Here is a 15,478-nt window from a genome sequence, read left to right on the forward strand (position 1 = left end):
AACTGAACTGTTTCATATTTTTATATCGGTGCATTTTAACGCCAGAACGGTATGAATGGTTCTCATCTTCGATCTATATGTTATCATTCTAAACTTACTTGTTTGGACAGTTTTCGTTAAATATTTCCAATTTTAGAAATATAGGTTCCCCTTTTCTGGCCTGCTGTTAAAGCGTGACAGAAATGTCATACTAGCTAGCGAGGCATATAATTCATATGATTCAATCAAAATTATCCTCTTAAATTGATGCATTGAAATCGACGTTACATATTTAGGCAAAATTCTTGTAAAATTTCACCTATATAACCATATAACGAAAGAAAACTAGGACATACTTTAACACGAAAGGCGAGGCTTAAATTATTCTGTCATTTTTATGCTACTGGTCATAAAATAAGAATGTTGACTTTTAAGCACCATAAAACATGTAAAACATATGCCAATTTTCAAAAATCTTTAACATGTACAATATGTCATTGATACATTTTTAGTTCTCAAAATGAACTACAATAAAGTAAGGATAATAAGAAATAAAAATAAAAAAATAGAAAACCCGTGTTATGGCTTATTACTTTTTGAGATTTCAAGGCAGATAGATCTTGACCTGATAAACAAATTTATCCCATGTCAGATTTGCTTTAAATGCTTTGGTTTTTGAGTTATAAGCCAAAATCTGCATTTTATGTTCAATTTTTAGCCGTGGCGGTCATCTTAGTTAGATGGCCGTGTCACCGGACACATTTTGTAAACTAAATATCCAAAGTAGCCAAGTTTAGATTAATTTTTGCTAGTAGTTTCAGAGGAGAAGATTTCTGTAAAAGATTACTAAGATTTATGAAAATATGTTAAAAATTTACTATAAAGGGCAATAACTCCTAAAGGGGTCAATTGACCATTTCGGTCATGTTGAATTATTTGTAAATCTTATGCCGTGTTCACATTGACCTAAACTCGATGTTGTGTAAGTGTAACTCACACGTAAACTAAACAAAATTACGTTCCCATTGATAAAACTCAATGTTTACATGTAGTGTAAATCATGTTTTGTCTACATGCAGTTGATACTCGATGTAGGCCTTGTGTAGATTAAGTGTACACAAAACTAGGCATTTAAAACATTAGCTTCACTGTGTATATTTAAGGAAGGAACGATGTTTGAATAAAATTGATATTTATAACAGTTATTAATAAAAGTTCTCTACAGAAATATTTGTCTAAACTTAATAGATATTTTTTTTTAGAAAACAAACTTAATGTTGTTTTTTTTAGCCCTTATCAAGACTCAAAGCAGCATCATTGCCGAACACATAATTCATTTGAAAATTAAGTTTTTTTTCCGAATCGACTTGACTTACACAGAAATATTTGCCACTGGTCTTCACTCAAATAACGATTCACTTATAAATGCATTACTTAAAAAGTGTGAGGTAAATGTATTGTTTGTCTAGTATCTCGGATCCGTAAAATTACACTTAAAACTAAAAAAAAACCAAAACATTATCCCCTCCCTTTACCAAATATTCATTGGAGAAGAAATACCATTGAAACAAACAGAAAAAATAGAAATGTACATTGTGGTGATCCCGAACATATCAATCCTTCTTCTTCATCTGTAAACACACTGCTGCAGCCTACGTTTTCTCAAGCTTAATCGAGACATCTTTAGTATCATTAAATTACTGCAAATCATTAAAATGTCTTTCATAAAGAAGCAACAACTTAACTTAAAAAGGGGGGTATTTTGTTAATTTATCTGAGTCAGGAAGTCAGAAATTTTTCCGCGCAAACGTTTTAATCAGTTGGGTTTTTTTCGTTGCTGGTAATCAATTTTTTTATCAACATTTAACACTATATTTTATAGAAAAACTCTTTATTCAGATTTTTTTTATCATCTGTAGGACCAGATTTTTTTTTATCCAATTGGGGTTCGAAATACCGCCCCCCCCCCCGGATTTGAAGTCAAATGGTCGTTCCCTTACTGCTAGAAAAGATGTCCGAAAACTTTGCATTCGGTACGTGATGAACATATGACATAGAGGTTTATAAGTGTGAACAAATCTTATGTACAGGTAATTAAACAAGGTATATAGATGTGAACAAATTCAATGTGAAACCAATGGCCAGTACATTAAACTAATTGTAAACAAGTTCAATGTACGTGGAGTTTGGTGTGAACACGGCCTTACTTTGCTGAACATTATTGCTGTTTACAGTTTATCATTATCTATAATAATATTCAAGATAATAACCAAAAACAGCAAAATTTCCTTAAAATTTTGACATTCTTTTCCTTTTCGTCGAGCCTGCGTTTTTTGTCGCAAAAGCGAGACATAGCGAACCAACCTAATAATTCTGTCGCCAGCGGCGTTCACAAATATTCGCTCTGTGGTTATATTTTTAAATTTTGATAAGTTTCTCAAATTGTCTTGGATTTCTACATAGATTGAACAGAAGCTTCAGTTGTTTATGATCAAAAGATAAATTTCAAGAAGTAAATTTTGTAAAAATAAAATCAAATTTTTCGTATATTACTTATTTAAACGGACTTTTTTTTCCAGTTAACATAACATAACTCTGCAGTTAAAGTTTAGATTTCATAAACCATCCTGAATTTTTAACAAATTTGATAGAAGATTCTTACAGAACTAGTCAAAAGATAGTATCTAGAGGAAAATAATAAATATTTTTTTTCCTATTTTTGTTGGGCCTGCGACTCACAGCAAAAGTAGGCGAGACACTGGGTTCTGCAAAACCCTTAAAATTTTGATAGCTGAATACTTACTGATTTTCTAATTAGTATTACCATAACTTTTGATCAGTTGACCATATTACAACATTGTTTTAACAGTTAGTAAATAGGTGTAAAAATTCATTTTAAAATCAGTAATTACTGGGCAGTTTTAGGAATTACTTGTATTTACTAAGTGCATCGGGATAACATGTTATTCCTAAATTTTAGTAATTACATGTAATTCCTAATTTCACCTATTTACTGTAACTTATACATACGATGTCGTGTTGTTTCCATGGCAACCAGACTATACAGATTTTTTTTATTGATTTTTTTTAATTTGACTGTTTGTTTGGACCATTTCAACTTAAAAAAAAGTAATCGAAAAAAAATTATCAGGCCAAAATTTTTAATTTTTGGTCTATTATTACAGAGAATTGATGTTAAGAGTTAACACAATGATTTGGTTTTCTCTTGAATTGTCTGTTTTAAACAAATGTATAGAAAATTGTTCTAATTTCGGTTTTATCGAAAGTGTTAATCAATTGCATTGTTTAGGGGATAGAGATCAGTCTTCGGATAACGTTGTTCAAATTATATGTGTGTTACTTGTTCTTCAATTACTTCTAAGTATGGGTGGAATAGAAACTTATCCTGGCCCTCATCCGCTATCTGATGATAATGAAGATCATAATATTAACTTCGAAAGTGTATCAGAAAGTAACAGTATACGTGAAATGTTTTCAACTTTAATTTCCTTTTTACTTTTAAATGTGCAAAGCTTACTTCCAAACTTGATCTGTTTTTTGTTGAGTACGAAGATTTTGATAAACTGTCATTTACTGACACTTGGTTGAACGCTAGTAACTCGTCAGACTCCGTTGAAATTTTAAACTACCAGAAACCATTCAGGAAAGATAGGGGTCCCATGAAAAGTGGGGGAGGGGTAATTGTATATGTAAAAAAAAATATGTATTCAAAGAGACGTGATGATTTGGAAGTGCCCTGTGTTGAGGTTATATGGATTCAGCTAAACATAAATAACAAAAATGTATTGTATGGAACCTTCTATGTGCCACCTAAAAGTAATAATGAAATATGGACAAAATTTGAAAGTTCAATTGAGTCTGCCGTAAATGATGTAAAATGTGACCGAATTATTGCAACGGGAGATGTTAACGATAACTTGCTACATGGTGCTAATTCCAAAATACATAATATTTGTACAAATTACAGTTTAGAGCAACTTATTGATGATCCAACTCATTTTACGGAACAGTCGTCGTCGCTAATTGACCTAATCATAACTGATAATTCCGATTTTGTACCGTGCTGTGGAGTCGGGCCACCACTTTTAGACCAAATAAGATATCACTGTCCAGTTATGGGGTTTATTAATGCACAAAAACCTACTTGTTTGTCTTTTAAAAGAAAATGGTTATATAAGCAAGGTGATTTTGATGAATATAAACGCATATTGACCAAAACCAACTGGGATAGAATATTTGCTCTAAATGATGTTGATAAAATTAATTCAGACATTTCAAATCATATACTTGATGCAGCTGCAATTTCCATACTTAATAAAATCGTAACTATTTGGAAAACTGACCCTGCTTGGTTAAATAACGATTTAAGAAAACTCATAAGAAAGAAAAACCATTTCACTCAAAAGCTAAGCGGTTTAACCAACCCGCCGAGTGGAATAAATTTAGATAAAATAGAAATAAAGTGACCACTTCAATAAGACAAGCTCGCGAACAATAAAACAATAATCTTATACAAAAATTGTCAAATAGTAACCTGTTGCCAAGAACTTGGTGGAAAACTTGTAACCAAATTTCTGGTATCAATCTACTCACTCGGTATTCCTCCCCTGCTTAAGGGTGATAACTTGATATTCAATGATATTGATAAAGCGAATGAATTCAATAACTGTTTTGCGATGCAGACAAACAAAGATGATACCGAAGCTGTTATTCCTGACTTAACCGTTCCAGACTATACACTAAGTGACATTACACTTAAAGATAGTGAGGTCGAAGATGTTCTAAAGATTTTAAATCCAAATTAGGCCTCGGGTCCAGACTTGATAAATCCAATATTATTAAAAGAGGCTGTATCACAGCTAAAATTCCCACTTTGTGAACTATTTAATTTATCTTTATCTAAAGCTATATTTCCGGCAGATTGGAAAAAGGCAAATGTAACTCCTGTGTTTAAGAGTAACAATTGTAATGAGGTAAAAAATTACAGACCAATCTCGTTGTTGAGTATATTATCAAAGTGCATGGAGCGATATGTCGATAAACATGAACACAACTTTACAATTGAAAATAGGATAATCACCCCTAATCAATCGGGTTTTACAAAAGGCGAATCTGCCATAAATCAACTTATTGATATTTCTTACTACTTTGGTAGAGCTTTAGATAACGGAAAAGAGATAAGGGTGTATGTTTTATGACATCAGCAAAGCTTTTGATCTGGTTTGGCTTAAAGGGCTATTATCAAAATAATGTGGAATTTCTGGAAACCATGATTATTTCAAGAAAATCAATAAAACCTAGTCATCCGATCTTAAAAATGAATGACAGTGGTCTTCAAGAAATTTCTACTCATAAACATTTAGGTATTATTTTTTCAAATAATGGGTTATAGAATATTCATATTGAATATATAGTTAAACTTGCATACAATAGAGTAAATATCCTTATGAAGATGCGTTTTATACTGAATAGGTTTACTTTGGAAAAAATGTATTTTTCATATATTCGACCAATATTAGAGTACGGGGATGTCATTTGGGATAATCAAACACAATACTTGATTAATAAAGTGGAAAATTTCAAATTGAAGCTATGAGAATTGTAACAGGTGGGAATAAATTAACTTCGATACAGCTGCTTTATGAGGAAACGGATTGGGAAACACTTTCAGAGAGAAGGGAAAAACACAAGCTCACTTTGTTTTATAAAATGGTGAATAAGGAAACTCCAGATAATTTACAAAACTTGGTACCAAATCAAATACTAAATTTACATTTACCAGTTCACTCGTCAGACTCAAAATACTTAGGAAATACGTACAAAAACCAATCTATACTCCGATTATTTCCTTCCTTCGTCTATTAAATTGTGGAATAAGTTACCTGACCAAACGAGAAATTCTACGTCTTTAAGCATCTTTAAAAGTATAAAAAACCCAAATTATAAATGCCCAAATTTTTACTACACTGGTACAAGAATGGGTCAAGTATTACATGCCAGGTTAAGGATGAATAGTAGTTCTCTAAATGAACATTTGTTCAAACGAAATCTAGTAAATTCTTCAAACTGCTCGCGATCGTGTGGTTTGATTGAGTCTACATCTCATTTCTTATTGCATTGTAAAAAATATGACGAATTGCGTAAGGACATTATTTTCCCAATTAATTATCCAGTCACACTAAACACGAATTTACTTTTATTTGGATCACAAGCTCTAAATTTAGACCAAAATAAAGATATTTTTGGAAAAGTACAAAAATTCTTACTAAAGTGCAAGAGATTTACAAGTTGAATTGTTATTCACTATTCTCATTAAGTTGCATTTCATCTAAACATGTTTGTAGTATTTCAGTGTAGTTTTCTTTTTTCTTTTTTTTTACTTTTTTTCTTCTTTTGTTGTATTTATTTTCATTATTTTCATTTTTTTTCTCTTTTCTTTTTCTGGTATATAGTTACTTATTTATTATTGTTCCATATCATTGTCACATTGCATGCTATATTTATGTAATAGATAACTGCAGTTGGTGTTTCGAGGAAACTGATTAATATAAGCTATATATAGCTTGTTTCCGAATCCTATTATTATTATTGTATGATGATACATTTGTATTGATGATGAATAAATATGTTTAAACTAACACCCCCACCAAGCCATAGACCATATAGTTTCTAAGGGCAACTGTCAGTATCTCCACGGACAAACTCAAGAGATCCCGGCTATTTTAGGCAACGGTCACCTTCACCAGAATACAGAGCAAATCAAAGTGCAACCCAAACAACGGAGTCTTTATAGAGCAACGAGTCGGGCCATGGACTATCATCTCATGACAAAACCGACCAGAGGTCTACTGACACTTTGACTAGTTGCGTATTTGTTTCTGACGTAGTTGGGAAAGGAATAGTTGTATCTTAACCATTTTAAAAGATGGCAATCGTCTCATCTGCCTGAATAAAGGTACACATATTGGTTACCGGTACATAGAATGATCTGACGATATAGTGGGTACGGGAGATGAACACCCGATAAATGACATAAGACGTGGCATCGATGAGACACGAGACAGGGTGTCATCGGCACTGCCTCAAAGTTACCTATTATGCCGCCATATTTAACTGACATATATCAACGTTCAATTACAATAACATGTTACATATTGATAAACATTTTGATTTTCACTATTTGTTTTTGTATATGCAGCCATACTTGCAAATGTATGCGTTCTAGAAATAACCAAACTATTTTATTTATATTTTAAAATTTATTGATAACAAATCCAAGAACATGAAGACCATTTATAAAGATTCATTACTTTACTTTCCGAAATAGTATAGAATACCATGCGGACAATCTTGATATTTATAACGTTTCTTTCCGCCATCTTGAAAATGGCAGCCATATTAGATATTTCTGAGTGGGTCCATAGCTGAAGGCAAAGGGTATACAACAAAGAACTATTGTGCATAGTTTCATGCTTTTCTCATCAAGTGAGCAGTTCTGCTTTATATCTGCACTTGTCAGTCAGACTATTGAACTTTTTATAAAAATTAACAGAGAGTTTTGGCAAAATATAGTCCTTGCCCCCTCCCTCATAATCAAACTGCTTATAGAACCAACAAATGTAGCTCCACCCTTTTAAAACATTATGGTTCCGGCATAGGTCATTGACTGAGAAATCAAAAGGAGCAAAAAAATAATATAGGTCCGTGTATGTGTTTACCATATATTATCTAATCTTATGTTAGCGGGAACAATATCTTCATTCATTTTCATATCTTTAACATCAAATGCAAGATGCACTCAAAAAGTAATAAAATCATGACAAGGATTTTCTACTGGCATATGTTTTATGGTGCTTAAACGTATACACAAGAGGGTTCCGAAATTCTAACAAAATTTCAAAAACATGATAATTCATGATCATTAGCAGAAAAATTACAGAAGAATTTAAGCCTTCCCTTTCGTGTTAAAGTATGTCCCAGTTTTCTTTCGTTATTAGGTGAAATTTTAAATGAATTTTACCTTAATATGTTACGTCGATTTCAAAGCGAACCAGATTGCATCAATTTAAGTGGATACTTTCCATTGAATCATATGAACTATATGCCTCGCTAAATAGTAATATATGTTTGTCACGCTTTAACTGCAGACAAGAAAAGGGAGACGTTTATTTCTAAAAATGGAAATATTTATCGAAAACTGTCCAAACAAGGTATAGTTTAGAATGATAACATATAGATCCAAGAGAATAAATTTTTATAATTTTTTTAATATAAGATTTCTGAGATGTGCAAAAAATCCCCTTTATGAACATTGGCTTAATTGTGTATTTAGCTATATTTATCAAACCATTTGCGTTCATAACTAAGCGCTTCGAAGTTAATCGTTAATACCGTATTCCACAATAATTTTCATTGTTTTTCTGACTCTCCTTTCGGAAAATAAGTTGATGTTTCTAATTTATACGACGATATTTGTTGACAATGTTGAACAAATAGATAAATTCATATCAACAACTGTGAAATAATGTATAGATTATATATATACAATCTGTATGCTGTTGTTATCTATGTATTATTGTCATTGTGTTTATTTTCTTTGGTTACATCATCCGACACCAGACTCGGACTTCTCTTGAAATGAAGTTTAATGTTTGTATTGTTATGCGTTTACTTTTTTTTACATTGGCTAGAGGTATAGGGAGGGTTGAGATCTCATAAACATGTTTATGACCGCTGCATTTTTGCGCCTGTCCCAAGTCCGGAGCCTCTAGCCTTTCTTAGTCTTGTATGAATTTTAATTTTAGTTTTTTGTGTACACTCTTGAGTTTAGTATGGCGTTCATTATCACTGAACCAGTATATATATTTATTTAGAGCCCAGCTGAAGGACGCCTCCGGGTGCGGGAATTTCTCGCTGCATTGAAGACCTGTTGGTGACCTTCTGCTGTTGTCTGTTCTATTGTCGGGTTTTGTCTCTTTGACATATTCCTCATTTCCATTCTCAATTTTAAATTATTTAATTTTGGATGAACCGCGTCTTTTGATTGCGTTGTTTGGTTTATCAGCCCAAAGAAATAATTTTGTCATGTGACCGTGACGTCATCAACATTTTTTCATGGATTAAACCGGTTTAAAATCGAATTTAGAATTAATTTATAAGAAATAACTGTAATATTTTTTCTGTCTATTCGAAATAAAATTAACAATGTGGTGCTCTTCATAGAGAAAACAAATATTACAGTCATTCCTTAATAGTATTTGTACTTTGTAGAAAAACACAATCAATTACTGTGAAAGTACTTTTATTTGTGGGGTACCAATTTTCGTGGTTTTCGTGGATGACTTTATCCACGAATTAAAGTGTCCAACGAAATAAAACAACCATTGTCCAAATCAAGTCAAGGAAAGATCCCCATCGGTAGGTTTGACTATTGATATGACCAAGAGAAATATTGAATAACGCCAAATCTGAGAATACTTTAATAGCAGTCATAGAACTACAACCGTATGCAGGATTATACCCATTTAATCTTTAATAACCTAAACTGTACAACTGTTGATCTTTTTATTCTCCTAAAACATATTTTTTTTATCGACGAAAGTCAGATTTCCGGTATTGATATGCCAGTATGATAAAGTGTTCATTTTATATCCTCATAGTTCTCGTACATATGGGAAATAATAATTTCATGCTGGGCTTGATTTTGATAAGAATTATTTGACAATTCAAGGTACGTTTAAAGCATTTGTTTATTTTACTGGTTTCTTTAGGTGACATGTTTATGGCCTAATTAACACATTTGATGGTCTTTAATCTGTTGATCACTTTATCATGGGTTAATTAGTGTTATCACTACGATTTACACGGGTCAATGTTTACTTTGCAATTTCCTTCAATCAAGACTATTTGTAACCTTCGTTTCTAAAGGCTTTAGTTTTTCAATTATTTTTTTTATTAGAAAACTAAAATCCATTAATTTAAATCACGAACATGTTAATATTGATCAAACAACGAAAATTGATACCCACGAATTAAAGTATTTTCACAGTAGTTGTAAGAGCTTTAGAAACAGGACACAAAAAGCGCGGCTTGCCAAATTCTTCTCCTGTTTCGCAGCGAGTACACATTGTGTATTTCCGACAATGTACATATCTTGTTTTTATCCTGAAATTTAAATTTGGCGTTTGAGCTTAAGGGCATATCCAACAGTTTCAGGGGAGGTAATAACAAACGTAACCGTCGTCTATTGTTTCCCGTAATTTAACGTTGTTTCAACGACGTCATAACGGAATCACCATTGACTATGGCCGTCTGGCTTTCTTTCCTCAAAGGAAAGGGCACGGCGGGAATCGGCAGAAAACTCATACAGAATATTAACAGAAATAGAAGTCAAATCTTAAAAGATGTTGTCCTCTTGGTCCATTATAAAAGAACTGCAATTATCTTTATAATTATAGACCATACTCACTTAAGTTTCCGTTTTATTAAAATTATCTTCAATATACAGTACAGTAGAGAACAACGAGAACAAATGCGTAATAATTTATTTTTTCATTAGAATGCAACACAAATTGTAATTAATTCTTTATTAAACGTATCCGAGATTTTGTCATTCAGGATAGAAAACTCAAAGTTTGATTTGACTTGAGAAAGATTAAAAAAATTGGTCTCTTGAGAAAAATAAAATACGACATAAACTAACATGTATCATTGCATCTAGCATCTAGCTTTGCGTTGAAGTGCTAATATACATAAGCTCTTTAAATGAAAAAAAAAAAAAAAAATGAAATAGGAAAACATTGTAATATATACACTGACATACAAGTAAAAAATATCTGACGATTTTAGTGTTTACTTATGTATGAGGAAATAAATATAATTTAACAAACAAAAAAACCGGTGTAAGTCTTGATGTAAGTTTTGACTTATTACCAACCCCCTCTTAAAACCAGCGGTTCCATAATAGGATAGGAAAAAAAACAGCCATCAAAATATCATAATCAAAAATTGGGTGGGTGGGGGGGGGGGGGGGGGGGGGGAGGCGCTAATAGCTTAACTCAAGATTTTGATCATTATTCAACTTTATTCTAGTACGGCATACGTTTTACCGCTAGCAAACCCTTTATCTTAATAATGTACCAATCATTTATTCAGATCCACTTTCGCCTCGTCGTAAATATGCGTGATATATTTGCCACTGGAGCACGGGAGCAATCAATTTATTAGTTGCATATAGTGATGCATAATCATTAGTTCTCAACTGATAATTGTCTTAAACAGTTTTCCAGTTTTGGTAAAAAAGAATTTATCTATATTTTATTTTTAAACGAAAATTTTAGAATTTCTTTCCGCATCTTTCTCTTTGAATTTATTCGTTTGAATAATCAATAATAATATAGTTATATAGTAGTCTACATCAGTGGTTACATTGTATGCAGCCAAACTAGGTGGAGTTTATTCTCAAGTTATTGTCTTTCTGATCTGTTTTGTAAATTAAAGGTTTTTTTCATGACATCTACAACTGCAAATGGCGCAACAGATGTGTTAAAATCAGCCATGTGACTTATTTGAAGATTCAAGTGACATTTCCATATTTCCGACAATGTACATATCTTGTTTTTATCCTGAAATTTACCTTTTTCGTTTGAGCATTAGTTGATTAAATCCAAATCATTGTGTTTAATTCTTTTATTAATTGGTCCGAGTACATAGTTATTTCGTAGTGTATTTCATTTAGACAATAAATGAAAATAAAAAAAATATCACATGCGCTTTCTCAATAATATTTTTAAAGTGAGTTGTACTGCTTTTGGCACAAATTATATCAACATTATAGAAAACTTATGGTCTGTAACTCAAAATATGGCAATTTCATGTTAAGGGGTCTTGAAACCTTTAGACAGCTCCTGAAAGGCTATTTTTTTTTTTACTTTTTTCAGCTGGACCAAATCACTACTGTACTTTAAAATTTTACAGTGTAATTTAAACTCCCTACTTGCTATTTGAGGCATAAAACATGATGAAATATATTTGGAAGGGCTATACAAAAAGTGGCAAGTAACACACTGTCCATTCTAGGGACTACATGACTGTATATATATTAGATGACTATGCGGTATTAGTTTTTTGTTGAAGGCCATACGGTGACCAATAGTTATTATTTCTGTCACATTTTGGTCTCTTGTGGAGAGTTGTCTTATTGACATTCATACCACACCTTCTTACTCTTATAGACAATAAAAGAAACGACCAGCTCATCGCTTGTTAAAAAAACATAGAAGAAAACAATAACAATGAACTAGAATATGTATTTTGTGTATCATTCTTGATGACACGTTTCGGACAGTAACTGGACCAAATACGAATCAACCGAAGTCATTATCTGGAATTTCAGTTTGCGGGATTAAATTGCGATTCTATTATGACGTGCTTCTTTAGCTTTGTAAACAACACTGTGATAAAATTCTCGATAAAATATACTTGGCGCAGACTCAGAGATATGCATAATAATGGCTGTTACAATATACTTCCCACGTAAATCTACATGAATTGGAACCTATTTGCAGATCCTTTGCCGATTTTGTTGTTTTAAAAAGTTAAAAAAGACAAAATAACTTTTATTCTTATTCGTATGCATAATAAAAAGAAGTAATGCACAAGAGCTCTGAGAAATCAACAAAATAAAAATTAAATAAAATTCCACGAAAGTCTACTAATCTTTTTGGCGCATTTAAGTCATTTCAAAACATGACGTCATACAAATGAAACCGCTAAACTTGTAAGTTTTTCTGTTACGTGAACCATCGGAATTCGTATGATATTGTATTAAAACTGATTTTTTGAATGAATTATTTCTTAAGTATGGCCAGTGAAGAGGAAATATGTGTTTGCGTCATTTTTGTGGATACGGTATAATGCAGTTTTTAATATGAAAAAAAAAGTTTTTAGAGAAATGCTGCTTCTTGATATACCCTTTTACCTGTGTCGTACATTTCAGGTAGGTTTTGTTTTTATTTTCTATTCTATTGCATTATTCGCATATTTACCCATTTCAGCAAGTCAACATGGCGGCTCCTTAGTTACAAAATGTCAACTTTTGATTTGACGGAAGCTTACGAGAAAAACATGTAAATTAATAATGGCAAATGTTGGGTTTGAGAACTTAAAGAATTAAAAAGTTTTTCTCTAGCAGTTATTCTCAAAATAACCTACGCAAGTCACATATTTATAAAGATATTTGAGCTTTATCTAACAGGGAGTAAAAAAGAACAGCCACATACACAGCATACCCAACCTCGCTTTAGTTTTTTATTGACCGTATTTGTCCTATTAGAATCGAAAATTCATGGAAGCCATAGATTGTTGGAAATTTACACATGGCCTGTGCCGTGATATTCGTTAATTTTATCCCTCGCTTACGCTCAGGATAAAATTCGAATATCACGGCCCAGGCCATGTGTAAATTTCCAACAATCTATGGCTTCCATGAATTATTTCTTAACCCTCTTGCTGCCGGAGGGACACATATGTCCAAACCGGCAGTGCCGGAGGGACACATATATGTCCATGGATAAATTTATGCAAGCTTCTTATCAATGCTGTATCTCTTTCAATTAAAATACGGAAGAATAAACAGGGTTATGTTTTTCTCCAATTGGTCCCAAATGTAGTGGTCATTTTGTCGTGACGTCATATATCGAATGACGTTGTTGTTTGGCATGTTACGTCACAGACGTTGAGCTGTCGTATTTTCCGGCATATGAAATGCAACCTTGAAAAACGGTCGGCAGCAAGAGGGTTTTAATTAAGTATGGCCAGTGAAGAGGAAATATGTGTTTGCGTCATTTGTGTGGATACGGTATAATGCAGTTTTTAATATATAAAAAAAACGTTTGTAGAGAAATGCTGCATCTTGATATACCCTTTTACCTGTGTCGTACATTTTTAATCAAGGATTAAAAAAAACGGATCAAATTTACCCAAAATCCCTGTTACTTTATAAAAAAAAATCAGATGAGAGAGGCGGGCCACCTGACCGCTCAACATGCCCCCCCCCCTTTTCAGGATACCAACTCGTTTCAACACGCCTTGTAATGGACGGGAAAATAGTTAATCCTATTAATGTTATTCAAAATAATATACACGACTTTTACGCGAAATGAACGACAATAAAATACAAAACATTTTGCAGGACTCCTTAGCTGCTGCATGAATCGTGGGAGACGCATTTATAGTACTAAACTGGTACACGTTTCTCCCTAGAATAGCCTACTGGGAGGGTAATAAAAAATCATCCTGACCAGGCATGGTATAATCGTAATTCTAATGCAATTATTTTGTATCAATGGTTTTGATTGGATGACAGTTAGCGTACAATTCTCTATCTCCTTGTCTGTAACTAAGGAAGCCGACACTTTGAATTGCTGAATGTATTGACATGTAATTTCTACAATAATAAGCCAAAAAACTCACATGTTGCACCTAAAAATCTTCTTTTTATCAAATTTTAATTCATTCTGAAGCGGCACAGAAGCCAGAAAACGCCCGGTGTTTATATTTGACACCGGAAGCATACCTATGACGTCACCTAGTGTAGGGACCAAAGAAGATAACATCTTTTCGCGGAATTTTCTTTAATGAAGATTTTACACTGAAATAATGATTGAAATTTAATTATGAACTTGTTTTGCATTAGAATAAAGATAACTGTATTGTATTTGAAGCTTTTCGGACGTCCATCGGTAGTTTTACTGTCGCAAATTTAGTTTACCTGGCGACGCGTAGTCCTTAAAGCTTCAAATACAATACAGTTATCTCTTAATCAGTATTCGTAATCAGCTGTAATCGATTACATTTTGCAGTGTAATCCTATGTAATCAGTAATCATGCCATTTCTGATTACAAGTAATCGTAATGTAATCGATTATATTGCCAAAAATAGGTGTAATCATGATTACTTTTAGATTACTTTAAGATTACATTCATATGATTACTTTCTGATTACAAATCTTGTATACTGGTACATGTATATAGGATAATAGTATTTGATAGACAATATGAAAATGTAAAGCATGAATAAATAAATCATGAAACTAGTATTCACTATGGTGGTACTGTGTTTAATGTGATAAATAGTATCATCTATATACCAAGTTTTGTATATTAATCAAGTGTTTTATTTTGTTTACTAAAGGAATTTGCTTTCCAGTGTTTGTGAGATTGAGCTCTTATGATATCAGAGTATGTCTTGAAAGAATTTTTGTTCATTGATTGAACACTTCAGATATTAACTCCAATGTCAAATAAGTATGCCCAATATTTTCATACAACTACAATAAAATTCAAAAGCAGAAAACATTTAGTTCCAATTTGACTTTGAGGTTCGACATACATAACTGCATGAGCCCTTTTAATTTAAAATGGAATCTAAATCATATTTCATTTGTTGACAATTCTTAACAAATTTTGTTTTCCATAA

Source organism: Mytilus galloprovincialis, chromosome 6 (assembly GCF_965363235.1).
Source record: "Mytilus galloprovincialis chromosome 6, xbMytGall1.hap1.1, whole genome shotgun sequence".
In the NCBI taxonomy this organism is placed as follows: Eukaryota; Metazoa; Mollusca; class Bivalvia; order Mytilida; family Mytilidae; genus Mytilus; species Mytilus galloprovincialis.